The sequence below is a fragment of the Lathyrus oleraceus genome, chromosome 5 (genome assembly GCF_024323335.1).
Source record: "Lathyrus oleraceus cultivar Zhongwan6 chromosome 5, CAAS_Psat_ZW6_1.0, whole genome shotgun sequence".
Classification (NCBI taxonomy): domain Eukaryota; kingdom Viridiplantae; phylum Streptophyta; class Magnoliopsida; order Fabales; family Fabaceae; genus Lathyrus; species Lathyrus oleraceus.
This window is the reverse complement of record NC_066583.1, coordinates 2,196,576-2,223,857: the sequence shown is the minus strand read 5'-3', so window position 1 is coordinate 2,223,857 and position 27,282 is coordinate 2,196,576. Positions and strand designations below refer to the sequence as shown.

Genomic DNA, 27,282 nt, shown 5'->3' with positions numbered 1-27,282 from the left:
CCAAGTACATATGCCAAATCTTTAAACCATTCATAAAAATCCTTAAGCTAAGTGAGTATGTTGGTTTAGGATTAAGATATTGCATGCATGGATATTTAAGTAGTTTTCTATGATCAAAGTTTGAAAGTGCAACATTTTGTGACATGTTTTTATCTTAGGCCTTTTTGGCATATTTTATTTTCGATAATATTAATGTGTTTTTCGATAATATTAATGTTTTAAAATCAATCAAATTAAAAGTCCATTAAATTGCATTGTTGGGCCCAATTCATTTTTGGTTTGAATTATAATTTAAATATTCTTCTGGTTAATACAATTAAATTGTTAAGACAAAGTTTAATTTACAAAATAAAAGAAAAAAAGAAAGAGAGACTAATTACACAAATAATATTCCCAAATCATATTCCAAATAATGCTCCAAGTGATATTCCAATTTAATCCAAATGTTACATAATAACCCAAAAGTATCCACATAAATAACAAAAAAACTTAAATTAAAATTATGTAAATTTTGCAAATGATCCAAAGGGTTACACGTCTAACCCAATTTTTCTTACAGTTTAATATATCCTAACTAATCCAAAACAATTGCATAACTGGCCAAAAAGAGAAATTCCAAATTAAGTTTGTACATGTTACAAGCAATCCCTAAGTTCATAATCCAAAAGGTCTCTGTTACATCAGAAATAATTTTATTAAAAAATTGGAATAAGCTGTAAACACAGCAGTTTGAAGCAAATTTCACAGACTCTTCCAAAAGCTCTTTTGGAAGTTCCCAATTCAAAAGCAACTCTTCAGAACTTTTTCAAAAAAAACTGTTGAATAACAGCGCCCCTTTTTCGATCAATCAACATCAACATCACTTCACCTGCAAAAACCAATTCAAAATCAAAAACAGCTTATCAAATAAGCACTTAAAAAGTTGGAAAATAATTAATAGAAAGAGCAGATTAATATGTTACACAATGAATCAAAGGAAGCGCTCAGAAACACATTGCATTATCCAAATAAACAACTTTAAATCCATAGATTAATCATCCCACAAAATCTGGAAATAGGATCCGACAAGTTATCTCACAGAAACCAACATTCATGTATATAAACCATAAAACTAATTAATAATAACAGGTTTTTTTTGATAAAATCCAGAAGAAATTTTCAAAGTAATTTTTTCTCTGTTAACTCCAAAGAGACAACACAGTAAGAATTCTTCTCAAAACCTAAACAGCAACAACACAACAAAGCAATTTTTTTTCTCAAAAACAAAAACCTTAAACCAGAACAACATAAACACAACAGCAAGAACAAAAGCAATTTTTCTGAAAGCCCTAACAAGTTAACAACAAGAGAATACACACGCTTAACAGAACAAAAGAAAGAAGAAAAGCACAGAGCATAAGTGGAGACGAAACTTACGGCAGGGAGAATTCGGCGGAATCCCACACCAACGCGAGCACTCAGTACATCTCAGTCGATTCCTCATCACGATTCGGTGAAATCTTGGAAGAACAAGAAACCGGAGCCACGGGAGCACGAATCGAAGCGCCTCCACATCAGAATCAGTAAGACTTTTCTCTACTTCGCGTTTAATCCGATTTTTTTTGATATCGTTGCAACCCGGCGTCGGGGATTGGTTTGTGGAATACGTAGTCACGACGGTGGAGGAGAGTAGAAGCGGAGAGCATCACAGAGGTTCGAGTCTCCGTCACCGGTGACGAGACTCAGCGCGGCCGGATTCGCCGTCGCTACCAGATCTTCATCTTAGTGAAGATGTTGAATGCATGCGATAGAATGAGGGTATCTGTTTATTCATTTTTCACTTTCGGGCTTTCACAAGCCCAAGTGAGTTTGCTATCTCACATACCCACTCCATTGTCCATACACCCCATGTATTGGGCTTAGTAAGTGGCAGTAGGCACATCCTGTGTTTTTTTTTGTTTTTTTTGGTCCATTTGTTAGGCTCATGATTAGAAATGTGTTAGATATAATCTTAGGATTAATTAGTATCACTTTAAAGAATTAGGACACTATCTTGATTAATGTTAGGATTATATTAGAATAATTTCATATGTTAATTAGAATTATAAGTTGATTTAGAATTATTTTAGAATTTTTAATTTTAATTTAGAATGAGTTTAGATTTTAATCTTTGAAAATATTTTAGAATTTAATTAGATCTTTTTTTTAGAAATAATTGTAGATTAATTAGAATTATAAGTTGATTTAGAATTATTTTAGAATTTTTAATTTAATTTAGAATAATTTTAGATTTTAATCTTTGAAAATATTTTAGAATTTAATGAGATCTTTTTTTTAGAAATAATTGTAGATTAATTAGAATTATAAGTTGATTTAGAATTATTTTAGAATTTTTAATTTAATTTAGAATAATTTTAGATTTTAATCTTTGAAAATATTTTAGAATTTAATTAGATATTTTTTTATAGAAATAATTGTAGATTAATTAGAATTATAAGTTGATTTAGAATTATTTTAGAATCTTTAATTTAATTTAGAATGATTTTAGATTTTAATCTTTGAAAATATTTTAGAATTTAATTAGATCTTTCTTTTTAGAAATAATTGTAGATTAATTAGAATTATAAGTTGATTTAGAATTATTTTAGAATTTTTAATTTAATTTAGAATGATTTTAGATTTTAATCTTTGAAAATATTTTAGAATTTAATTAGATCTTTTTTTTATAGAAATAATTGTAGATTAATTAGAATTATAAGATGATTTATAATTATTTAAGATTTTTTAATTTAATTTAGAATGATTTTAGATTTTTATCTTTGAAAATATTTTAGAATTTAATTAGATCTTTTTTTTAGAAATAATTGTAGATTAATTAGAATTATAAGTTGATTTAGAATTATTTTAGAATTTTTAATTTAGAATGATTTTAGAATTTAATCTTTATTAATATTTTAAAATTAATATTTTGGATAATAGTTTAGAATTGAGATTTTCGATTGTTTAATATTGTTTTGAGTTTTAATTTAATGATACTTTTGTTAATTGTTTAAACTTTAGTTATTTGTTTTAGATTTAATATTTTATTGCAATTCTCTTGTTATTTCATGTTGATTTCAATTAACACCTAACATTTAACGATTAACTCTAATTTTTTTTTTTAATTTCCGCAATTTACATCTAACTCTTTTAAATTCCGCTTCTAGCATTTTTTTTGTATATTTACTTTACTTCGCTTTATGGTATATCATTGTACATTCTTCATCTCATCTTAAAATGAACCTAAAAATGATAAAGACTTAAAAATACAAAAAGATTATAATTCCCATGCCATCAATTCAAACCAATTTTTAAAACAAATAAAACTTCTCGATTCAAAGTCGAGCCCATTTTAAATGCCTTTGTAAGTCAATCGCTTGAAAAAGCATCGCCATCAACCTCACATGGCTTACTCTTGGACTTTCTTACAATGAGACCTATTCGGTTTTAATTAACCGATTAAATTGATTATTCACCAAATAAATTCAATTCATTCACAAGAATGCAAATTTTAAAACCTCGATCCGACATCGAAAGTTAAATTAAAATATCTAATCACATCTAAACAATACTTCATTTGAAAACGAAAAAAGGGATGGTTTTGAGTTTTCAACTCCTCTCCTCGATTATTTGAATACGAGTTTTCTTACTCGGTTAGTCAAATGGTCGTCATTTCTAATCCATTTAAGCACAAACAAATCAAATCCTTTTATAACAAGGAACCAAAAGGGAGATAACTTTGAGTCTTCCATTTTTCTCCTCAATTGTTTGAATACGAGTTCTCTTACTCGGTCAGTCGAACAATTGTCATTTTTCCACCAACTTACAACTTAATCAAATTATTTTCACAATGAAATATACGAAAAGGAGATGGTTTTGAGCTTTTAACTCCTCTCCTCAAATGCTTGGATATGAGTTGTTTTACTCAGTCATTCAAGTACTTTTCGTTTATTCTAAAAAATACATCAACTATATACAACCTTATTTTCATAAATATTCAGATGAAACAGAAAGTGGTCTAGAGTCTTCTATTCCCTTTCCCAATTATTAGGATACGAGTTGTCTTACTCGAATATCCGAGTAATCTTCATCCATTGAAAACACCTTAATTATTATCCAATCCTTTTCATAATTACTCAGATGAAACAGAAAGCGGTCTAGAGTCTTCTATTCCCTTTCCCGACTATTAGGATACGAGTTGTCTTACTCGACTATCCGAGTAATCGTCATCCAACCAAAAACATCTCAACCAATCAAAACATCCAACATATTAATTCAACTTGTCACTTCCGTATGACCAAAACTCCTTTAAAAAAGAACACAATTTAATCCTTTCTAATGCGTATAACAAACCAATGCTTAAGCCTCCGCCGAGAGTAGACAAGCCAGTGTTTAGCCTTTAGGATGCGATATAAATAGTTGTCCATTAAAAAACACCAACCAACCGTAGTTCCCCGAACTACGAATGCTCTGATTTCCTTATTATACCATAAGGATACGTAGGCAGGAGATTGTTGTATCTTTGCGAGCACACTAATAAAAAACCTCCCCTTTCCCTTTCTGAGGTTCTCATCCATTTCTATTTTTAATAACCTAAATATAACAAACAAACATAAATTAACACACGAAACGTACATTAGAACTAAAAGGTTCCCGTTGAGTATAATGGACGTAAGGGGTGCTAATACCTTCCCCTTACGTAATCCATTCCCGAACCCGAATATGGTTGCGACGACCATTATTCCATTTCCTTAAGGTTTTATCGATATTTTCCTATCCCTTCATTGGGATAAATAAAGTTCGTTGGCGACTCTGTTCGAACATAAATATTTACCGCGACCATCGCGAGGAATCGTATTTTTCGAGATGCGACAGATGGCGACTCTGCTGGGGACTAGCTCCAAGCAAAAGAGAGTGAAGCCTAATTTAGTTCAGTTTCTGTATTGTGTGTTAATCTTGTTTGTTTATCTGTTAGTTTTTATTTTGCTATTATTATTCTGTCATAACTATTATATTGTGATTTATTGACTATGTCTTATTGGGGGTGCTCTGGTTGATGATACTTTGTGAGATAGGCTCTCCACCCGAGTCTGAGAAAAACCATAAGATTAAGTTGGTGGTTGCGTAGTGGGCGCCCACAAGGAGTCTTCCTTGTTGGGAAGAAACGAAGACCCCGCCTAGAGGAGATTCTCTTGAAATATTATTGCCCGACGAGTTTTCGTCACGAAGATAGTATTCTCAAGTTGGATCAATGACTCTAGGGACCTTTTAACCCATTATATCCGGTGGTTATGTAGTATTTACCTGAAAAGTCTCAGTCTCATTGGGTTAATACGAAAGCCCCAATCAGATGAGATCCCTTGAACGTATTACTACCTTACAGTAATATTTCCAACCTCGATCTATGACTCTGAGAACCTTAGAACCTTGGATTCGAGAGTTGTGTAGTATGGGCCCACTAGGAGTTTTCCTCTTTGGGACTATACGAAGGCCTCACCCAGATAAAACTTTGTTTGAGGATGTTATTTGCAGATGAGTTTTCATCATGACAATAACTTTCCTAGATATTGATTGATGATTTTGGGAACTTCTTACCTTTAGCATTCTACCAAAAGGGTTTTGTTTAGTAACCAAGAGTACTCACTCGCATGACCTATATATCAACCTACATGTGACACACATAATATCATTCATAGCATAGCATTCATATTATTTTATTTCCAAGGAATCTGAGTATCATGAGTTGCATGAATTCAAGAAACATGGAATCAAGCAAAAGAAACATTTACTTCTTCAAGTTCAAGGATCCCGATCTGAAGAATTTACGTAACTTGGTCTCTCAGATGCACCCTGTATACAGAATCAACTTTGGAAAGAATTATGGCAATTTGCTCAGCATCCTCAATCAACAAGTGGACCATACAGCCTTGATCACTTTAGCCCAATTTTATGACTTATCTTTAAGATGCTTCACATTCCAAGACTTCTAGCTAGCACCAATGTTGGAAGAATTCGAGCGCCTTGTTAGGATTCCTATGAAGGACAAGTCACTATTTGAAGGGACAGATGAATCTTTGCCCCTCGAGGTCATTGCTAGTGCGCTTCACATGGATGAAAAGGAAGCAAAATACAACTTAGAGACCAAAGGGAATACCAAAGGGTTTTCACTAAGTTTTCTTTTGGAAAGAGCTCATACCCTGTTGAAGGCAGAAAGTTGGGATGCTTGTTACTCTGCTATTGCATTGGCTATCTATGACATCGTCCTATTCCCGAATATGGATGGTTTTGTAGACATGACTGCCATTTGTGTTTTCCTTACTGGGAACCCAGTACCCACTTTGTTAGCCGATGTCTATTATCATATAAGTCCTAGGTATACTAAGAAGAAAGGATTGATTGCTTGTTGTGCTCCTTTATTGTATCAGTGGTTTCTGGAACATCTTCCGAAGACAGGTGCTTGGGTTGAACAGTCAGATGTTAGTTGGCCTCAGAGATTGGGATCACTCCGATCTGAAGATCTCTCTTGGTACTCCAAATAATATATCAACGTAGACATCATATCCAATTGTGGAGATTTCCCAAATCTACCGCTCATTGGAACTCAAGGATGTGTAAATGCTAATCCAGTTCTATCGCTCAGACAACTTGGCTACCCAATGGAAGGCCCTCCAAAGGAAAATTCTTTGGAAGCTTTCTTGTTACTTGACTTTGGGGCTGAGAATCCTAGCTTATTCCAGCGAATCAAAGAAGCTTGGAAAAATATCGATCGAAAATGAAAAGCTGAGTTAGGGAGAGCAAATGGGATTACAAAAGAACCATATTTTCAGTGGGTAAAGGAAAGGGTGCAAATAATTAAAATGCCATTTGTCATTTGGACACCTATACCTCTTCCTGAACCTAAGCTCACCCATGTCCCTATTGAAGAAATGGAGGAACTCAAGACCACCATGGCAAAGCTAGAAAAAGAGAATGAAGAGCTGCAGACAAAAATCCAACAAACCATCAATGAGAAAAATAATATGAAGTGGGAGCTTGAGAGAAAAGAAGCACAACTTCAAGCCCACGTGGAAAAGTTCAACAAGGAGGAGCATAAGAGAAAGAAGATCAAAGTGGGATTAGAACAGGCTGATCATTGTTTGGATACTCTTAAGGGTCAACTACGACAAGCTCAGAAAGAATGTCAAGACAATGAACGTTGGTGGCATCTAGCCACAAAGGAGAACAAGACAATAAGGGATACACTTGGGGCTCAGATAAAAGAACTCACCAATTCTGTTCGTCATGCAAAAGCTGAAGTAGATCAGGAGCGCCGACTCAAGAAGATAGCCACTGAAGCTTCTAGGGTGTCACCCGTGACATGGGAGGAGAAGTGTCGAGAAGTAAGAGATGCCAGGGAGTCTGTAAGCTATTGGAAGAACTAGCTAGAGTCATTACGCCAGGACAGCTCCATATGGTTGAAAGAGCGAGACTATGTGATTGAAGATTATGAATCCTTTAAGAAGACCATAAGCTTCTTACAAGGAGATAGGGATACGTTTCGTGCAAAACTCGATGGGCTAGTAGGATTCTGTAATTGGGCAGCTAAAGAATTTCCATGGAGGTTGAGAGACGCAATCGAAGAGTTGAAAGAAGATAACACTCCTCCAGCCATAATCAATTTTGTTCTGCTCTGCAAAGGGTTGTTAAAGAGATTCAATGAGGAACTAGAAGAGCTTCAGGCCAGAAAGCCAGCTGTTTAATTTGCTTATGTCTTGTATTTTTGTTCCTTTAAACAAATGTACTTTTGAACTATGACTTTTTGGACCTCTATGTTATGTATGGGAATGAATGACGTTTAAAAATTACTCAGTTATTGCTATTATAAGTATTTTTTTTTGTTTCTTCGAATTACTAACAACTAATGAAACTCGAATGACTCCCTGGAAGTAAAATATGCATAACATTTGCATCTTCATTATGCATCACACTTCATGAAAAAAAAAACTTACCTAACCTTTTTACCCTTTATCCAGCCACACTGACTAATCAACACCGATACGAGACGCAAAGCAAATACAAGATGACATTGGAACAAGTTGAGGCCAACCAGGTTACCATGAGGACAGACATCAATATGATCCAGGAGAAGATGGATCAACTGTTGGAGACAATGCTGGTGATCGCTCAGAGAGAGAGGAGCGAAGAGGAAGAAGCTAGGGCAAAAAGGAATGATGGCACGCCAGGTCCGAATCCCCAAGATGAAAGTTACGTCCCCACCAAGAAGAGATTGGTTCAGATACCAGTAGGAGGCAAAGGAGATGGAGACCGTGCAGAACCTTCTGATACGTCTACTCATCATGGATCCGAAATTGGAGATGACCAGTATGATGCATTCTATATGCCTGATCAACCAAAGCCTAAGATACTTTCAGATCCCGCTGCAGATAGGCTTCGTGCCCTGGAAAAGAAAATCAAAGCCATAGAAGGAAACAACATCTTCGGTGCTTCTGCCATGAACATGCGTTTGGTATCGAATTTAGTCATCCCAGCTAAATTTAAAACCCCTGATTTCGAGAAATACAAAGGACAGACTTGTCTAAGAAGTCACTTGGTGATGTATTTCAGGAAAGTGGCTGCTCATACCGAAAATGACAAACTACTCGTACACTGTTTCCAAGACAGTTTGAGTGGAGCATCTCTGAGATGGTATATGAGTTTATAACAGGGCCGAATTCAAAGTTGGGAGGATTTGGCTGACGCATTTCTCCGTCAGTACAAATACAACTTAGATATGGCACCCAACCGAATGCAGTTGCAAGGGATGGCTATGAAGGAGAGTGAGTCATTCAAAGAATACGCCCAGCGGTGGAGAGAGTTGGCTGCTCAGGTAGTGCCACCATTGTCTGAGAAGGAAATGACCGGTATATTTGTGGACACCTTGAAGGACCCATTCTTTGATTGATTAGTGAGCAGTGCCGCATCTGACTTTGCACATCTAGTTACAATTGGAGACCACATAGAGAAGGGGTTGAGAGGTGGAAAGATTCCTGGAGCAGTGACAGCACCTAGCGCACCAAAGAAATATTCTGGAGGTTTCCCGAAGAAAAGAGAAGGCGAAACAAACGCCATATCCAGAAACTATAAAGGAAAGCAACAAGCTTCATTTGGTCAAGTCGTTGCCGTGGTACCTATACCCTATCAACAGCCAATGCAGCAACAACAAATGTATCAACCACAACATCAACAACATCATCAGCAGCAAAATACCGCACCACCAAGACAGTTCAAGCCAAGACCTCCAAGAAGACAACTTGATCCTCTACCAGTACCCTATAGTCATATATTCCCATATCTGCAGAAGGAGGGCCTTCTAACATTGAGGGAATGAAAACCAGTTGTTTTTCCGTATCCACCTGGATACGACGCTAACGCCCATTGTGAATTTCACATGGGATCACCTGGTCATACTTTGGAAAACTGTTTCGCATTTCAGAATCGAGTACAAGACTTGATCGAAGCCAAGGCCGTTTCTTTCACTCCAAGACGCCCGAACGTGAATACCAACCCTATGCCGACGCATAAGAATGCTTCCGTCAGTGCCATTAAGGAGAGTGATAAAGGCAAACTGATCTGTAAGGTTGAAGAGATTCAAACCCCTATCACCATGATAGGAGCACAATTGCTGAAGAGTGGTCTGATCCTGGAAGAGTTGGTTGAGGAGGAGAATAATGAAGAGTTGAGGAGTTTTATACAACAAATGCTGGATCGAGGCGAGTTACAGATAACTTACCGTGTCAAGAACAAGCGTCAGGAAGAGATAGCCGTGGTAGATATCCCCTATGATGAGGTCAAAGTAGAAATACCTATAATCCCGTTGGTTATAGAGTTCCCAGCACCATTCGAATATAAAGATGAGAAGGCAGTCCCATGGATATATAAGCCTAGAGCTTTTAAGCAGGGGCGGGAAGATAAACCTCTAATGATTAACAAACCAAATGTCACTTCAATTGTGGGCCTAGAAGGAATGACGCGCAGCGACCGAGTGTTCGCACCAAGAACTGTTGACACTTCTGAGAGAGCTAAAGGGAAGGAGGCTGCTGTCCAGATCCCCATCCCTAATCAGGGGATGCAAGACACGCATCTGTCTCCTAAAACTGGTGTCACTCGTGAGGAGGCTGAGGAGTTTTTGAGAATATCCAAGAAGAGCGATTACAAGGTGGTGGACCAGCTAAACCAAACACTTTCCAAAATTTCCATGTTATCTCTCCTACTTAACTCAGAAGCATACAAGAATTCGCTGTTGAAGGTATTGAGCGCCGCTCATATCACCAAGGACATAACAATAGAACAGTTTGATGGCGTGATAGCTTGTGTGACTACTGGAAATTTCTTGGGTTTTAATGATGACGAACTACCGATTGAAGGAAAGAACCATAACAAGGCTCTCCACATTTCCTTAAAGTGCATGGATACTATACTGTCAAGGGTGTTGGTAGACACAGGTTCCTCATTGAACGTCATGCCAAAGACGGCGTTGATAAAGTTTCCAATAGAAGGGATAAGCATGAAGCCCAACACCCTAATCGTAAAAGCATTTGATGGCTCAAGGCGAGCAGTGATAGGAGAGGTTGACTTACCAACCAAGATAGGTCCAACAATTTTTAATATTACATTCCAGGTCATGGATATACATCCTGGTTACAATTTCCTACTTGGGAGACCCTGGATTCACTCCGCAGGTGCTGTCACCTCCACTCTGCATCAAAAACTAAAATTCATCACAAATGACAAGATGATTGTGGTTGGAGGAGAAGAAGATATCCTGGTTAGTCACTTGACATATTTCTGATATATCGAGGTGGATGGTGAAATCACTTAGACACCCTTCCAATCGTTGGAAGTAGTAAACATGATGGCCATTCAGCAGACCTTGGAGGTCCCGAAATCCGGACCATCCATGGCCTCATGGCAAGGAGCTAAAGCTGTTATGGAAAGTGAAGATGCACAAGGTTGGGGCAAAGTGGTGGAATTGAAAGAGAAACGAGACAAATTTGGCTTGGGATATGACCCATCAGCATACAAAGTTGGTAACCAATCTGACAAAGAGAAGATTCCTTATGTGGAGAAAATGTTCACCAGCACTGGCCACATCTTTGGCAAGCAGGTGGCAATGATCAGTGAAGAAGACCGCAAGGAGGGGGTGTCCAGCTGGATGCGTCAAGCCGTACCTAATGAAGAACTAACAAACTGGAAGGTTGTGGAAGTTCCCCAAATATTTCAAAAGTAATTTTATCATTTTTAGACAAAAACCTGTGCTCTGCCCAAGGCACAGTGGCATGTTGTAGGGCCTCCTTTATCTTTTTCAAGAATTTTTATCATTAATGAAATGACGTTTTGCATTCAAATTTTTGTTCCTTTCCTTTCGTTTCGATCTATTTATGAAAATGGCAATCAATTTTTATGCACGCACTTTCTAAATAAACTGCATAAATCATAACATGCAGAAACACCACCGAGACCGTTGATAACGACACTGCTATGGTCCAATATGACTTTGATTGTCCAATCTACCAAGTTGAAGACGAAGTAGGGGAATATTGCGAACTCCCTTAAGAGTTGGCCAGATTACTCAGATAAGAAGAAAAGGTCATTCAACCACACCAGGAAGACGTTGAAGTTATCAATCTGGGAACAGAAGAAGATAAGAGAGAAGTAAAGGTAGGCGCGGTGCTTCAAGATACAATGAAGACAAGACTGATAGAGCTCCTCCACGAATATGACGACGTGTTTGCTTGGTCATACCAAGACATGCCCGGATTAGACACTGACATCGTGACCTACAAGCTTCCCCTTAAAGAAGAATGCCCTGTTGTCAAACAAAAGCTAAGAAGAACTCGACCAGATATGGCTCTCAAGATCAGAGAAGAGGTGAGAAAGAAGTTTGACGCTGGTTTCCTGGAAGTCGCTAAATACCCACAATGGGTTGCCAACATTGTACCAGTGCCGAAGAAAGATGGAAAAGTCCACATGTGCATGGACTACCGAGACTTAAACAGAGCCAGTCCCAAAGACGATTTCCCATTACCTCACATCGATGTACTGGTGGATAACACAGCTCAATTCTCCGTGTTTTCCTTCATGGATGGTTTCTCAGGATACAATCAAATTAAAATGGATCCCGAAGACATGGAGAAGACCACGTTCATTACTCCTTGGGGAACCTTTTGTTATAAAGTAATGTCGTTTGGTTTAAAAAACGATGGGGCAACATATCAACGTGCCATGATTCATGAAGAGATTGAGGTGTATGTCGATGACATGATTGCCAAATCCCAGACAGAAGAAGAGCACATCACCAACCTGGAGAAACTATTCACTCGTTTGAGGAAGTTTAGGTTGAGACTTAATCCTAATAAGTGCACATTTGGGGTTCGATCTGGGAAGATTTTAGGCTTTATTGTAAGCCAAAAGGGAATTGAATTAGATCCTGACAAGGTTCGAGCCATTCAGAACATGCCTGCACCAAAGACTGAGAAAGAGGTTCGTGGTTTCTTAGGGAGACTAAATTACATCGCCAGGTTTATTTCTCACCTTACTCCGACATGCAAACCAATATTCAAGATTTTGAGGAAGAATCAAGCCGTGGAGTGGAATGAGGACTGTCAGATAGCCTTTGACAAAATCAAAGAATACTTGCAAGAGCCATCGATTCTAATGCCACCTGCCGAAGGAAGACCTCTTATCATGTATCTGTAACACCTAAAAATTTGCCCTCCTCTCCTTGGGACTAGCTTAGCATATTGCATCCCATATATTAGGGCATTAGGCATTTGCATATTGCATATCATTTGAAATAAGAGATCATCCTCCAAAGTCTTTTCAGAAGATTGGAAGTCACATGATTCAAGCCTGAGGGTTCATGAATTGGTGATCAACCATCTGAGGGTTTGTGCTTCAATTAGGGTTTTCTTGGTTCTTCAAGGAGGTTGAGCATTATCTTGTTTGCAAGGGTACATCACCATCGTCATGGTTATGTCATCCTCAAGGGCTTCACCGTGTATGCTCAAGTTCCTTGGGATTAGGGTTTTGACCTCTGGTCAACCCTAATCAATGCATTCTTCCAGTCAGGGTTTATCAAGGAGATGAGGTATGTGTTGATAATAAGGATCACATGATCATTATATTGAGCTTACAAGAGCTAGGGGTTCATTTCTGAGCCATTTCCTCAAGTGGTAGAGGCTCAAGCTGATCAGAGCATTTCCAGGTCAACTGAGGCCTATACAGTCAGCTGAAAAGTCAACTGAGGGCTAGGAGGTGGAGAAATGAGTTTCAACATCTAATTCACGTCCAAAAGAGGTTCATTTGTCATTACAAACACCTATCTTGAAGAATTTGAAGCCATATCAAAAGTTTCCAAAAATGGAAAGTGACCTGTAATTTCAAGTTTCCAAAAATGGCAAGTTTTTGGACCACATTCAACTTGACTTTCCAACATCAAAGAAGCTTCAAATGAGATTTTGGTAAACATGAAAGTTGAATATCTTTCTCTCCTCTTTCCAAAAAGTCCTATTTCATGAATTTCTGATGAATGGTTGAGGAGTTATGCTCAAATGATCACAAAGTGTGCATGAAACTTCAAAGTGGCATAACTTTTGACTCAAAACTCCAAATGAAGCCACTCTTTTTGCAAATTTCTTCTCATGACATATATTTTCCAAATCAACCATTGCATTGCATGAAAAATGCTCATGGGATCATGTGTTCATTCATATGCATTTTGGAGGGAAATTGGGGAATTCAAATTGGGTGAATCACATGAGTAAAATTCCACTTCCATTGTGTTTATGAGATGATTTTAAGTGGCTTTGGATATTTGCATGAGAAAATTCACGTGGTGCATGGTCATACAAGTCCATTATTCATTTTTGGCAAGGCATTTCAATTTTCACTAATCATAGTTAGCCAAGCTTAATATGGATTAGAATTGTGATTAGTACATGGTATAAATAGTAAACCCTAACAGAATTTGCTCATAACATCACATTCTAGATCTCAAATTTGCTTTCCCTCCATTTTTGCTCTCATCTCAAATTTCAATTTCTTTCACATAACACCTTGATTTTATTGCATAATCATGATCACTAAGCTTCATTGAGTATGGATCAAGCTTTGATTTGAAGAATTCGAGCCAGAATCAAGCACATCAAGCTTAAGAACATGAAGATGGAAGTTGCAATCTGATCAAGATCCAAGCCATTTCAAGCTTTGATTCGTGCATAAAGCTTCAGTATACAAGTGATAGAGGAGATCTGGACATTGCTAGGCCTTGAATATGCTGTTTCCTCATTCTGCTCTTCAAGAGGTTGGAAATTCGAAACTCTTGATTCTTCTTTTTATGTGCATAGACTTATAGAGCTTTTCATGCTGAGAATTCTGATATAGATTTCATGGAAAATGGATGAATATTGGTTGAGTTATGTTGATTTGAAGTTTGTGTGTTAAAGATGTTTTCAATCGATTTACATGATCCATGGACTTTTAGACTAAATAAATGCTGGATTTGTGTTCCTTATGTTGAGACGGTTCGATTGGTGTATTTGTTTTAAAATTCTGCAAAAAAATTTATGGACGTTACTGTAGCACCACCGTCTCATTGAAGAAGACGGTGGAAACCACCGTCCCTGCACTGTAGCGCCACCGCCTGTTATGAGGCTAGGGCTTCAGCAAAACGATGTCGTTTTGCCCCTGGTAGCGTGCCTCCAACCTTCATACACGGTTCGATTCCTGGCTGTGTCACTTTGTGAATTTATTTTGATTCCAAGCGCATACCTCCCTTCGATTCCTGGCCACAACATATTGGATTTAGTTTTTTTCCCCAGCGCCTCTATTTTAATGTGAACCTGGTTCGATCCTCACATGATGCTTTTGTTCTCATTTCATTTTCAATTAGCATTTTCCACTTGTTTTTTCCATTTATTCCATCTTATTTTCTTTAAATTAGAAAAATCATAAAAAATAGAAAACGACTCCAAATAAATCCAATTTTTTTGCTATATGTTCATCTTGATGTCTAGTATTTTGTGGTGTTGATTTTCTGATTTTATCATTTCTAGATTTTTAACTGTGTTGGCTTATTTGAACATGTATGAAAAGGTACCATGCTTCATTCAATTGATTGTGAAATGCTCATACATTGTCCAATTGCCATGAAATTTAACATGATTGATCCTAACATGTTGCTTGATTTTTGAGAATTGGTTTGGCATTTTTAGCATTTTTCATTTCTGTTTTGGACACATGAATGTATGGTGTGACAATTTGTGTCACACATTTTGATGTTGATCTTGTTCACTTTCATTCCTAGGCCAATTAGGCTCTTCTGATTCTAATTTTTTGCATCTTGCTTGTGTTCAACATGTTGATATCACATATAAATTTTCATGATCATTGGATGTGCTTCTGATTTAATGTGCATTTTCTCATTTGTATATCCAATTGTTGATCACATTGTATGCCTTTGCCTTATCTTGCTCATATGAGGGATTTGCCTTATGATTTAGACCTGGTCCTTTTTAGGACATGTTCTTACTTGAATAAATGTGCTTCATGTTGAATATTGGTTGCTGTTTTGACTTTTTGCCTTGGCTTTGACCCTAGTCTTTGCACTAGTGGCTTGTACTCACCATTTAAGCTTTGCATTTCAGGTTCAAGCTTCTAGTCCTAATGATTGATGTTGATCTCATGACTTGAGATGCAAATTACATTGTCCACTAACCTTGATTGTGTTGTAGGTTCATTGGTGGAATCACTTGAATACTTGCACATAGAGCTTGACTTGTGTACATATAGAACCACTGTTGTCTGTTTGATTTGTCTGAATGTGAATATTGACCTGTTTGACTTTCTTACAGGTACTTTAGTTGCTTTAGCTCATTGCTTGAGCTTTACTTTTCTTGTAGTTGGCATACCACCTAGGTAATCATCTTCTAACTCCATGTAGTCTGGAAGCCCTGTCGTTTCTTTAGTCAGGCATTTGGCTGAAGTCCTCCCTAAGAGGCAATGACTGTGATTGTTTATATTTGTGCCATGTACTTCAAGTCCTCCTAAGTGAAGAGGCAATTGACAGATAGAAGGGATTAGCAATCAATCCCCTGTTAATCATTGAGTCATTCATTATGCTCGCACTACGTGCTGATGCTCTTGAACCTAACCCAAGATCCTTGTACATAGAGTCAGTCAAGTGGAGTAGGGTCCCACATTCTGGATCCCCACACCTTCTTTGATTTAAGCTCACCCAGGCCCGGGTTAAGAGCTATGAGGTCTAACCCTCATTACCTTTCATCTGCTCACCATGACGGTCAATGTCATTGGTTAAGAGCTTCAGACACCCATACAGTTTTGACTTATTTGTCGAGGTTGATATGACCCCTTGACTAAAGCCCAACCATGTTGTGTGAGCCTCCTTGTTTGCATATAGTGTGTGATACCTGTTCACCTGTGCTTGTTTATTTGCTGTTTCAACTTGCTTCCTGTGCGAGTTAGGTTCTGTTTAGATACCTCAACATAGGACTATTGTGGATTGCATGACAACTATTAGGCTCAAGTCAGTCTCCCTTTTAGTTTGTTATTTCTCGGTCTCTGGTTAGGAGAAAGTTTCTCCCTTGTTAAGGGGAACTACGTCGCCCTGATCCTCATACCAGATGAGGTACGTAGGCAGGAGATTGTGCGAGATCTCTCCGGGCAAACCTTTTCTTTTTGTGTGTGTTTGCTTGACAACTATTAGGCTCGAGTTCCAGGCTCCCTATTAGTTTGTCTGTTTGATAACCTTTTCTTTTTGTGTGTGTTAGGAGTTGGATGTAAGACCAGCGATTGGCATTCCGTTTCCTATTTGTTGTGTGCTTGGAGTCTGATGTAAGTCCAGCCATTGGCATTCGATTTCCCGTTTGTTTGTTTTGTTCGGAGTTGGATGTAAGTCCATTGATTGGCATTCCATTTCCTGTTGTGTGTTTCTTTTGACGTCTCAGCGTCTTTGTAATGTGTTTTGTTTCGGCGTGCGTTAGCCGAACTACGGTAGCTCTGATTCTCATTCCAGATGAGATACGTAGGCATGGGATGCGATATCCTAGCGAGCCCGTTTCCCATTTCCCCGAACTACGTCGACTCTGATGTTTATTTTTGACAAACTACGTAGGCCCAGGATGCGACATCCTGCCGAGTTCGCTTCCTCTATCTCTTTCCATATGTGTTTTATCCCAGTGTGTGTGCATTCTTTGAGCAGTGTCTTAGCAACCTTATTCTATTCTTTTGAGCGTGGATCCTGTCGAGTACGGCGGACGTGAGGGGTGCTAATATCTTCCCCTCTCGTAACCGACTCCCGTACCTTGCAATCTCTGGTCGTAAGACCATTCCTTTCCCCTTTCTTAGGTTTACTTCGAGCGTTTCCTTTCCCTCCTTTGGGATAAATAACGCATGGTGGCGGCTCTGTGTCTTTTTCCGCCGATTTTTTTTCGCGTTGCGACAGCTGGCGACTCTGCTGGGGACATAGAAGTTGACCTTTTGCTGGTCCATCTTCCCTAAGCGAGTCATTCCTAGCGCTCTCTAGGATAGTTTTGGTTGCTTTTGCTGCTCTATTTATTGCATTTATGATTATTATTACTGTGTATATATTTGCATATATGTTTGCATGCATCATATTATCATTGTGCTGGATTCTGTACAGGTTGGTTCCTCTGATTTGGGGTGGGTGTTCTGAGTGGGGATAAAACCCAGGCCCGAGTATACACCTAGGATTAGCGTGGTCTTATGTTGCCTCTCATGTTAGGTCAACATGTTTTCGGCGATGTGACATACCACAAGCCAGACGAGGTTCATCTGAGAGAGTCCTTCCATTGTGGAGTATCCACTTTGGTTGGATTACCTCTTTTGAGCTGTTGACTTCGGTGACCGTTCTTTCCCGGATCTTTGGTTTAGATGATCTTATGAGAGCTGCAACGGCACACCCGAAAGGGAAAACCCGTTGAGTTCTTGTCTGATTGTCGAGACCATCATCCGCCTTAGGATGACCTGATTAGAATTCACCTGTGAGGGGAGGGTTGATTCTTACAGATGCATGTTCTGATGGTGACTTTCTGATGGTGACTAATGGTTCAGTTCTTGATCGAGGTCTTATTTATGAGTCGGATTTATGGATTTATATCTGAGACGCCGGAGTTCGGTCCGTGGTATTTATCAGTGGGAATCCGTTTATTTCAGGATTCCCTGGGTTGGTATAGATGATCATGTTGCTATCAGATCAATGGTTCTCCAGTGATGATGGTGGTATATCCTCAGGTTCCGTTTATTTCGGAACTCTCAAGTTGGATTTATGGTTACTCCGTACCTCAGATGGTTGTGATCAGTTCAGAGAGCAGAATCCAGTGCAGTTGATGTTCAGATGACTTGGAGGATGGCGCAGTGCATTGCATTCATGCATCAGCATCATTCACATTTTGCATTTATCCGCATCTAACTCATGTTTATCCATATGCAGGGGACATTCTTGATTGAGATCCTAGTTGAGAGACTTCTTTGTTCCAGATATGAGGATTGGCGTGAAAGATGACGTCGTCTACAGTTTCTTTGATCCAGAGATTAGTGTGCTGAGAGATATGATAGCATTGATTACACCTGACCGTGTGGGGATGTTCCGTGAGACTTATGGGGGTATTCTGAAGGTGGTTTTCAGGCTTACAGATGATGATAGGAGCGCCATCCATACTTTTCTCCAGTTTTATGACCCGGGTTTGAGGTGCTTTGTTTTCCCGGATTACCTGTTGGGACCTTTGATGGAGGACTATGCCAGCATCCTGGGTATTCAGATCAGAGATCAGGTTCCATTCTATGTCATTAAGGAAGAACTTGATGTTGCTGAGATCTCTCATACTCTTTATTTGAGCCCAGAAGTGACAAAGGGGGGTCTGAAGGAGAAAGGAAAGTTACCCGGTTTTCATCTGAGTTTCTTGGAGGCTAAGGCCAAGGAGCATGCTATTTTGGGTGATTGGAAGGCTGTCTGTGCTGTGATTGCTGCGAGCATTTATGGAATCATCATGTTCCCTAATCAGAAGAGCTTTGTAGACATTAATGCCATCCAGTTGTTTGTGCAGGGGAATCCTATTCCTACCTTGGTTGGGGATGTTTATTACTCGGTCCATAATCGGAACAAGAAGCGGCGTGGGGGTTTGATCAGATGTTGTGCTCAACTGTTGTACATATGGTTCATGGGGTATTTGCCTTCCAGAGGTGCCTTTGTCTTTCTTGATTCTACTGTCAAGTGGTCAATCAGGTTGATGGGTTTGCGAGCCAAATACATAGCTTGGACTCACAATGGTATGGCTGGACAAGATTTCATTTACAGTTGTGGGAGTCTGCCCAATGTGCCTCTTATAGGAGTTCAAGGTTGCATTAATTACAACCCGGTGCTGCTTAGGAGACATATGGGGTTTGCTGTGGAGGGTCCTCCTCTCGGGCGAGAGATTCAGGAGTCTTTCTATTTCCCGATTGAGGGTAATCAGCCAAAGTTGAGACAAGTGCTTGGTGAATGGCGCGACATTCAGAGGAAGGGCAAGGTTCCTTTTGGTAAGGTTAATAACAGGTTTTTTCCTCCATTTGATGATTGGCTCAGAAGGAGGATTGAGCTCACGCATCTACCATTTCCCGGGGGTGATCCTTGGTGTCCATTGATTGAGGGGCCACGTTCTTCTGTCAGTATGGAAGAATTCCTTGAAATGAAGAGGGAGATGGATCAGCTGCAAGTAGAGAAGACTGAGTTGGAGATGAGTGTTGCTAGAATCCAGATGGCTAGTCAGGAAGTCAAGGAGAAAGCTGAAGACCAGGCTAGGAGGCATGCTCTGGAAGTGAAGCGCTTTGAGATAGACACCACCTTTTACCGCAAGATCAGCCAAGCTTTTGAGTCATCTACGAAGGAGCACGACATTACCAAGGAGAAGTTGGCTAGAGCTTTAAAGGTCATTGAGGATGAGAAGAGGAGACATATCCTTGTGAAGACTCAGAGGGAGGCTAGAGCCAAAGTTCTTGCCACAAAATGGGAAGCGGAGAAAGTGAAGATTGTTGCTGAGAGAGATCATTATCTGGCTGAGAGGGACCATTATTTTTGACAGATGAAGATTCACCAGAAGGAGATAGGAAGACTGCAGCAGGAGAACACTGAGCTCAGGTTCGCCGTGAAGTTTACCAAGATGGTTGATGATGCAAAGCCGTCTGTGGGACCTTCTTCAGTGTAGACTTTTGTTGTTATATGTTGGATTATCGTCAGGCCTGTTGACGGAATTCACTTGCTTGTATTTTCTTTCTGATTCTGGAGAATTGTAATTTGATTTGTATCAGCTTGATGTATAACTTTTGCACGTATGGTGCACTTTCGATATACAGTGGTTATTATCAGTTGATGATTAATCTTCAAGCTTTATTTGCTTTTCTGCACGCACTCACATAACACACACATGGTCGGGTGATATCTTTGCTAAAATTCTCTGATCCGTATGGTGAAGCCAGATGATTGATGTCAGAATATTTTTGTCGGATTATTATCTGTCTCGATGAAACCAGGATTGAAAGACAGAGTGTTCCTCATATGGATAGACATTGCATTCATGCATGAATCATAATAACTTGTCTTCTATTTTGTAGGTGTCGGTTTCTAACGTGCTTGATTGTTTCAGGAATCATTGCTCGCGCACGTAGAATCATTCCCTTGCACGTAGCCCGTCCACACAGATACCCTACCAGGCGCAACAAATCCAAGCTGATGGATCTACCCAACGCAGATATTCTCGAGTTGAAGGAGAAAATGGGTGAGCTGATAAACGTCATGCAAGGGTTTGCCTTGGGGCAGAAAGCACTTGCTGATAAGGTGGAAAAGCTCGAGCGGGCTTCGGCTGCCAACAGTGGTAATAATCAAGAGGGGGTGTCCAACAATGGTCTCGGTGGTTCTAGGGATGGAGGAGATCTTAGAAAGAAGACTACTGCTGGTGTAGTGATCAACAATGGGGGTGGTTTTGGTGTTGCCACAGGCGGTGGACCAGGTCTGGTGGGTAACAATCTGAAGGATAGTCTGTTTCCTCCTTTCTTTGGGGCCGAGGAGGATAGAGAAGAAGACCAGTTCTCCGTACTGAATGAACAATTTGGTCAATATGGTGTCCAACCGCCGAATAAAGAAATTCAGGTGCTGGCGGAGAAAATCAGGGCTCTAGAAAGCTATGCTACTCCGGGGGTTGTCAACATGTCAAACATGGGGCTAGTTGAGGGGATTGTGATCCCGCAGAAGTTTAAAGCGCCTGCGTTTGACAAGTATAATGGGAGTTCTTGCCCGGAAACTCATCTCCAGGCTTTCGTCCGAAATATTTCTGCTTATACAATGGACCAGAAGCTTTGGATGTACTTCTTCCAGGACAGTCTGTCTGGTGGGTCTCTGGAATGGTATACCAAATTGAGGTCGTCGGATATCAAGAGCTGGCAGGATCTGGGGGATGCGTTCTTTAAACAGTACCAATTTAATGCTGATATGGCTCCTAGCCGTACCCAATTGCAAGGTATGTCTCAGAAGCCTAATGAGGGGTTTAAAGAATACGCACAGAGATGAAGGGAGTTGGCTGCCCGAGTCCAACCTCCGTTGGTAGATCGGGAGATGTCTGATCTGTTTATGGGTACCCTTCAGGGGACCTTTGCTGAAAGAATGGTGGGATGCCCGGTTACCAACTTTGCTGATATTGTAGTGGCTGGGGAAAGAATAGAGAGCTGGTTGAAGATGGGAAAGATACAGGGTAGCGCTTCGTCGTCTGGATCGAAGAAGCCCTTCGGTAATGGCCAGCGAAAGAAGGAGGGTGACACCAGTGCTGTGTATGCCCAGAGAGGACAAAGTAGGGATCGTTACTACCAGCACACTGCTGCGGTAACAATTCCTGCTGATAATCATCAGCAACAGCAACAATAACAACTGCAACAGCAACGACAGCCGTTTCAACAGAGACCGCAGAGGGCCGGGTATCAAGTAAGAGGACGAATGACTGATCGTCAATTTGATAGGCCACCTGTGACATACTCATTCTTGCTGAAGAAGTTAAAAGATTTGGGGTTGGTTCAGCTGAGAACATTAGCTCCAGTGAGACCCGATCAGAGGCCGGCCAGTTATGATGAGAATGCCAAATGTGAATTCCACTCTGGTGCCCCTGGACACAATGTGGAGAATTGTAAAGCTTTTAAGCATGTTGTCCAGGACCTGGTGGATTCTAAGGCAATCAATTTTGCACCATCTCCCAATGTTAATGCTAATCCCATGCCCGCGCATGGTCAGATGGGGGTGAATGCAATTTCTGAGGATAAGGGCCGAACCTCGGTGATGAATGTAGATCAGTTGAAGACTCCATTGACTGAGGTCAGGAGACGACTGTTGATGAATGAGGTCTTTCCGGGTTGTGGTGATTGCAGTGCTGCGTGCACTGTTGCCCCTAATGGGTGTGTTCTGCTGAGGGAGGCTGTCCAGAGGATGATGGATGAGGGAAGCCTCAGATTTGAGAAGGTTGGTTTGGAGAGGGAAGATGTCTCCACCATAACCATTTACTTTGATCCGGTCGATTTGTCAACACTGGCAGATGCGGCTCCAGTTACCATCACGGTACCTGGGCCTATTTCTTATGACAACGACGATGCTGTACCATGACACTATGGTGGGGAGGTTTACTGTAATGGGGAGAAGCAGGAAGATCAGGTTGCAGGGGAAACCACCATTTCAAAGGTGGATAATGCCGAACCTAGTGGTTTCACTTGCAGTGGAAGGTTGTTTGCACCGGACACTTTGAGAAGTGGAGAGGGAGAAAAAGAAAAGAAAGATAAGGCCGAGGCTTTAGCCAGGGCAAGAGGGAAGCAGGTGGTGAGAGAGGGTAATCCTGTGGCGACACCGGTGCCTGGTGGGTTGGAGAAAGAACTTGATGATGAAGCTGAGGAATTTCTGAGGATCATCAAGAAGTCAGAGTATAAGCTTGTTGACCATCTGCAGCAGACACCGTCTAAGATCTCAATCCTGTCATTGTTGTTAAGCTCCGAGGGGCATAGAGAGGCTTTGTTGAAAATATTGAAGAGAGCCTATGTCCCGCAAGAGATAACGATTAATCAACTGGAGACAGTGGTGTCAAACGTCAATGCCAACCATGGGCTGGGTTTCACTGATCTCGATTTGACTGTGGATGGGCGTAATCACAATAGGGCATTACACATTGCAATGGAGTGTAAAGGAGCAGTGCTTTCGCACGTGTTGGTGGATACCGGCTCATCACTCAATGTGTTGCCTAAGAAGGCCCTGGCAAAGCTGGACTGTGAAGGATTGGTCCTGAGGCCAACTGACCTGGTGGTTAGAGCCTTTGATGGTTCGAAGCGGGCTGTGTTTGGGGAAGTGGAGCTCCCGGTGAAGATCGGGCCCGAGGTGTTTAAGTCGGTATTTTATGTCATGGATATTCAGCCGGCATACAGTTGCTTGTTGGGTCGGCCATGGATACACGCTGCTAGGGCAGTAACTTCGACTTTGCACCAGAAACTGAAGTATATCTGGGACGGGCAGGTCGTAACAGTTTGTGGAGAGGAGGACATCTTTGTCAGCCACCTGTCATCGTTCAAGTATGTTGAAATGGACGGTGAAATATTTGAGACACCGAGTCAAGCATTCGAAACCGTCAAGGTGGAGAATGCCCTTTTTGCTAAAGAAGAGAAGAAGCCGTCCATTTCTTCGTACAAGCAGGCCGCCGAGGTGGTAAAGAATGGAGAAGCCCTAGGTTGGGGAAGGACGATGGATATTGCCGCCAAGAAAGACAGATTTGGGGTTGGTTATCAGCCGGGCCGAGGCTCGTCTGGTCAGAGCAGAGGACGTCGTCAGCCGTTCACGTTCACCAGTGCTGGAATGTTAGATCCAGATCACATCTGTATGGTGGGTGAAGAGGTCGATAGTGACTGCGAGCTTGATCAGTGGATAAAACCGTCCGTACCAGGGATGGAGATCCAGAACTGGAAGGCCGAAAAGATCATCACTGTCACTCTACGTGAAGAGTAATATTTCCTGTTTTTCAATTCTGACTGCATGAAAGCCATACGTTTTGCCCGAAACGTAATGGTTCATTGTAAGGGCCACCTCATGTGTTTCATTTTGCAATATTTGCATCATTAGTAAAAGGATGTTTTTCATTAAAAGCGGCGTTCCCTGTTTTTCATTTATTTTTGCAGTTTAACAAAAAATTAAAAATGGCAATGTTTGTTTTCATTCTCCTTCTTTTAATTTGCTTCGCTCCGGTTCTAAAGCAATGCATGAATCAACATTCATGCAGATGCGATGATTCTCTGAATCTCATTGATAACAATCCTGTTACACCCTCATATGACTTCGACAATCTGATCTATCATGCAGAAGAAGAAGGCAAAGAAGATTGTGAACTACCGGAGGAATTAACCAGGTTGTTGAAGCAAGAGGAGAAGGTGATTCAATCGCACGAAGAGCAAGTTGAGGTTATGAATCTGGGTACCGAAGAGGTCAAGAAAGAAGTGAAAGTTGGGGCCGCTTTGGAGGTAAATGTTAAGAGTAGAATGGTAGCCTTGTTGAATGAGTATGTTGATATCTTCGCCTGGTCTTATCAAGATATGCCAGGGTTGGATACCGATATCGTTGTGCACAAGTTACCATTGAGAGCAAATTTTCCTCCAGTGAAGCAGAAGTTGCGCAGAACTCGACCTGAAATGGCCATGAAAATTAAAGAGGAAGTTCAGAAGCAGTTGGATGCTGGTTTCCTCGCTGTCACCAATTATCCGCCTTGGGTCGCGAACATTGTGCCGGTGCCGAAGAAGGATGGAAAGGTGAGAATGTGTGTGGACTAACGGGATTTGAACAGAGCTAGCCCGAAAGATGATTTTCCGTTACCTCACATCGATGTGTTGGTGGATAATACAGCTCAATTCTCGGTGTTTTCCTTCATGGATGGCTTTTCTGGCTATAATCAAATCAAAATGTCGCAAGATGATATGGAGAAGACAACGTTCATCACACCATGGGGCACTTTCTGCTATAAGGTGATGCCATTCGGTCTCAAGAACGCCGGTGCTACCTACCAGAGGGCTATGGTGACTTTGTTTCATGATATGATTCATCATGAAATCGAATGCTATGTTGATGACATGATAGCAATGTCCCAAACTGAAATTCTAGTTATCAGACTTTCGATGTCACACGGGTTGTTATGACATCCAATTCTGCACAGACAAGAATTATGCAGAACTTAAAAGTAAGTGCAGTAAATAACACAAGTAATTGCTTACCCAGTTCAGTCCAACATGACCTACGTCTGGGGGCTACCAAGCCAGGGAGGAAATCCACTATCAGTAGTATTAATTCAAAGCTAAACTCACCCGTTTACAACTCTTCACTTAATCCCTACCCAATGCAATTTCAATCTTACACTAAGATCAGAGTTCCTACTCACTCCCCCTCAATCACCTCAGTGATTACTACCTTTAATCAATAATAAAGACAATTTTGAAGTCACACTTCAAACAATTCTTGATTGTGCTTAACAGCTTTAATTAAGATACACAGCACTCACGCTTAAAAGCTTAGAGTGACACAACACTTACAACTCAATGAACACCCTACACCAAAGCAATCATCTACGAGATAACAACTTGGTTTACAAGATATGTCTAATACAAGACTCACAAAAATACAGCAGTGAAGTATGATGGACACACTAAATCTTCATGCCTCAAAATCCCCAGTTCTGAATGAAGGAACGACTTCCTTTTATATTGCAGTACTTGGGCCTTTGCACTTGTATTCTCCTGAATTTAAGGTCACGCGAGTTCCCCTAAATTCCACATCTAGGTTACTAACAAATAGGCTATTTGTTAGGTTCATTAAATGTAGCTTGGTTGTTGTTTTCCTGGATTTTCTCTCAGCTGTTGAATCCCTGAAGAATAGCCTGAGAAAAAGCTGAAACAGAAAACTAAACAACCTATAATATAGCATATGCTGTAAGGAATGAATGCCACAACATTCAACTTGACATCAAGGACCATATGCTAAGTCTGTTTTTCCTGAAAACAGACTGTACAAGTTTGCTGAACTGTACAGGACCAAACTGTCCATTCTACAGTAGCAACTTACATTAATACATGTCAAAGTATCCAATTTGACATTTACACATTTAGCCTTAAGTCAGTTCTATTAACCTTTTGAAGAACAGACTGAGAAGCATACTGAAGTGTAGCAGAACACCACTCTGTCTATTGTTCAGTATATGCTGTCCATGATGAATGTCATAACATCCAGTTTGACATTCAGATAGTAGGCCTTATGCCAGGTCTGGTACTTCCTTGATAACCAGACTGGAAATGAATACTGAGCTCTAACAGAACACCAACTGTTTTGTTCCTCAGTATCTGCTGACAAGGATGAATTTCACCACATCCAATTTGACATTCAATAAATCCTGTATTAGCTAATCCTGCATTAAGCTACTCAAGTATGTCATGACATTAGTCAAGACATCAGAGTACAGTTAGATATTCTAACCTACAATGCAGTTACACAAACGCCTTCACAACATGTCATGACATCAGTCAAGACATTAGAATCCAGCTAGTGTTTTACCATACAATGCAGCTAATTAAACACCTACAAACTCCCCATTTGGCAAATTTTTGGCTAAAACACTTTGATCCCACAACAGAGTTCATAGCAGCGGAAATCACACATCTAGCAGGAAATAGACCTAGCTAATACACTCAGAGTGGTAGCACACTCACACATATGGAAGTTAAGTAAAAACTTCACATAACAGCACACATACAGAAGTTAAATAAAAACTTCATCACACATCAGCTGCAGGGGAGGGGATGTTGAATCTGTCATGAATATCTGTTTTAACACAATAACCTGTTGTCCTGGGGTATCACCTGTTACTCCCCCTTTTTGTCAAAAATGTTGCCAAAGCAACACTTTAAATTTCAGACCACAGAAAAAAACAGAATTACACACAAATGACAGAGTTACAGACTTGGTTTTGCCTCATAGTTTCAACCAAGTTAGCACCCATTTGATCTTGCTTCACAGCTTTGATCAGGTAATCACCCACTTTTGCTTTACAGTAGGTACAGCCATATCAGATGCCATGACTTTGTTTCTGACATCCAGAACCACGCCTGCATGAACAGCGTCCTTGAACTCCTGCAGGTGCATAGGCCGCGTCATGTTAGGAT

The 27,282-nt window shown here is 40.2% G+C and overlaps 1 long non-coding RNA gene across 1 annotated transcript in view; it reads right to left on the bottom strand.

Moving 5' to 3' along the window:
• Window positions 1–450: 450 nt before the first annotated feature.
• Window positions 451–27,282, bottom strand: part of LOC127086459 (uncharacterized) — a 50,010-nt gene continuing 23,178 nt past the window's right edge. Inside the window, exon 3 of the long non-coding RNA XR_007789486.1 lies at window positions 451–815. This is a non-coding gene — a long non-coding RNA (uncharacterized LOC127086459). The remainder of the gene's footprint in view (window positions 816–27,282) is intronic.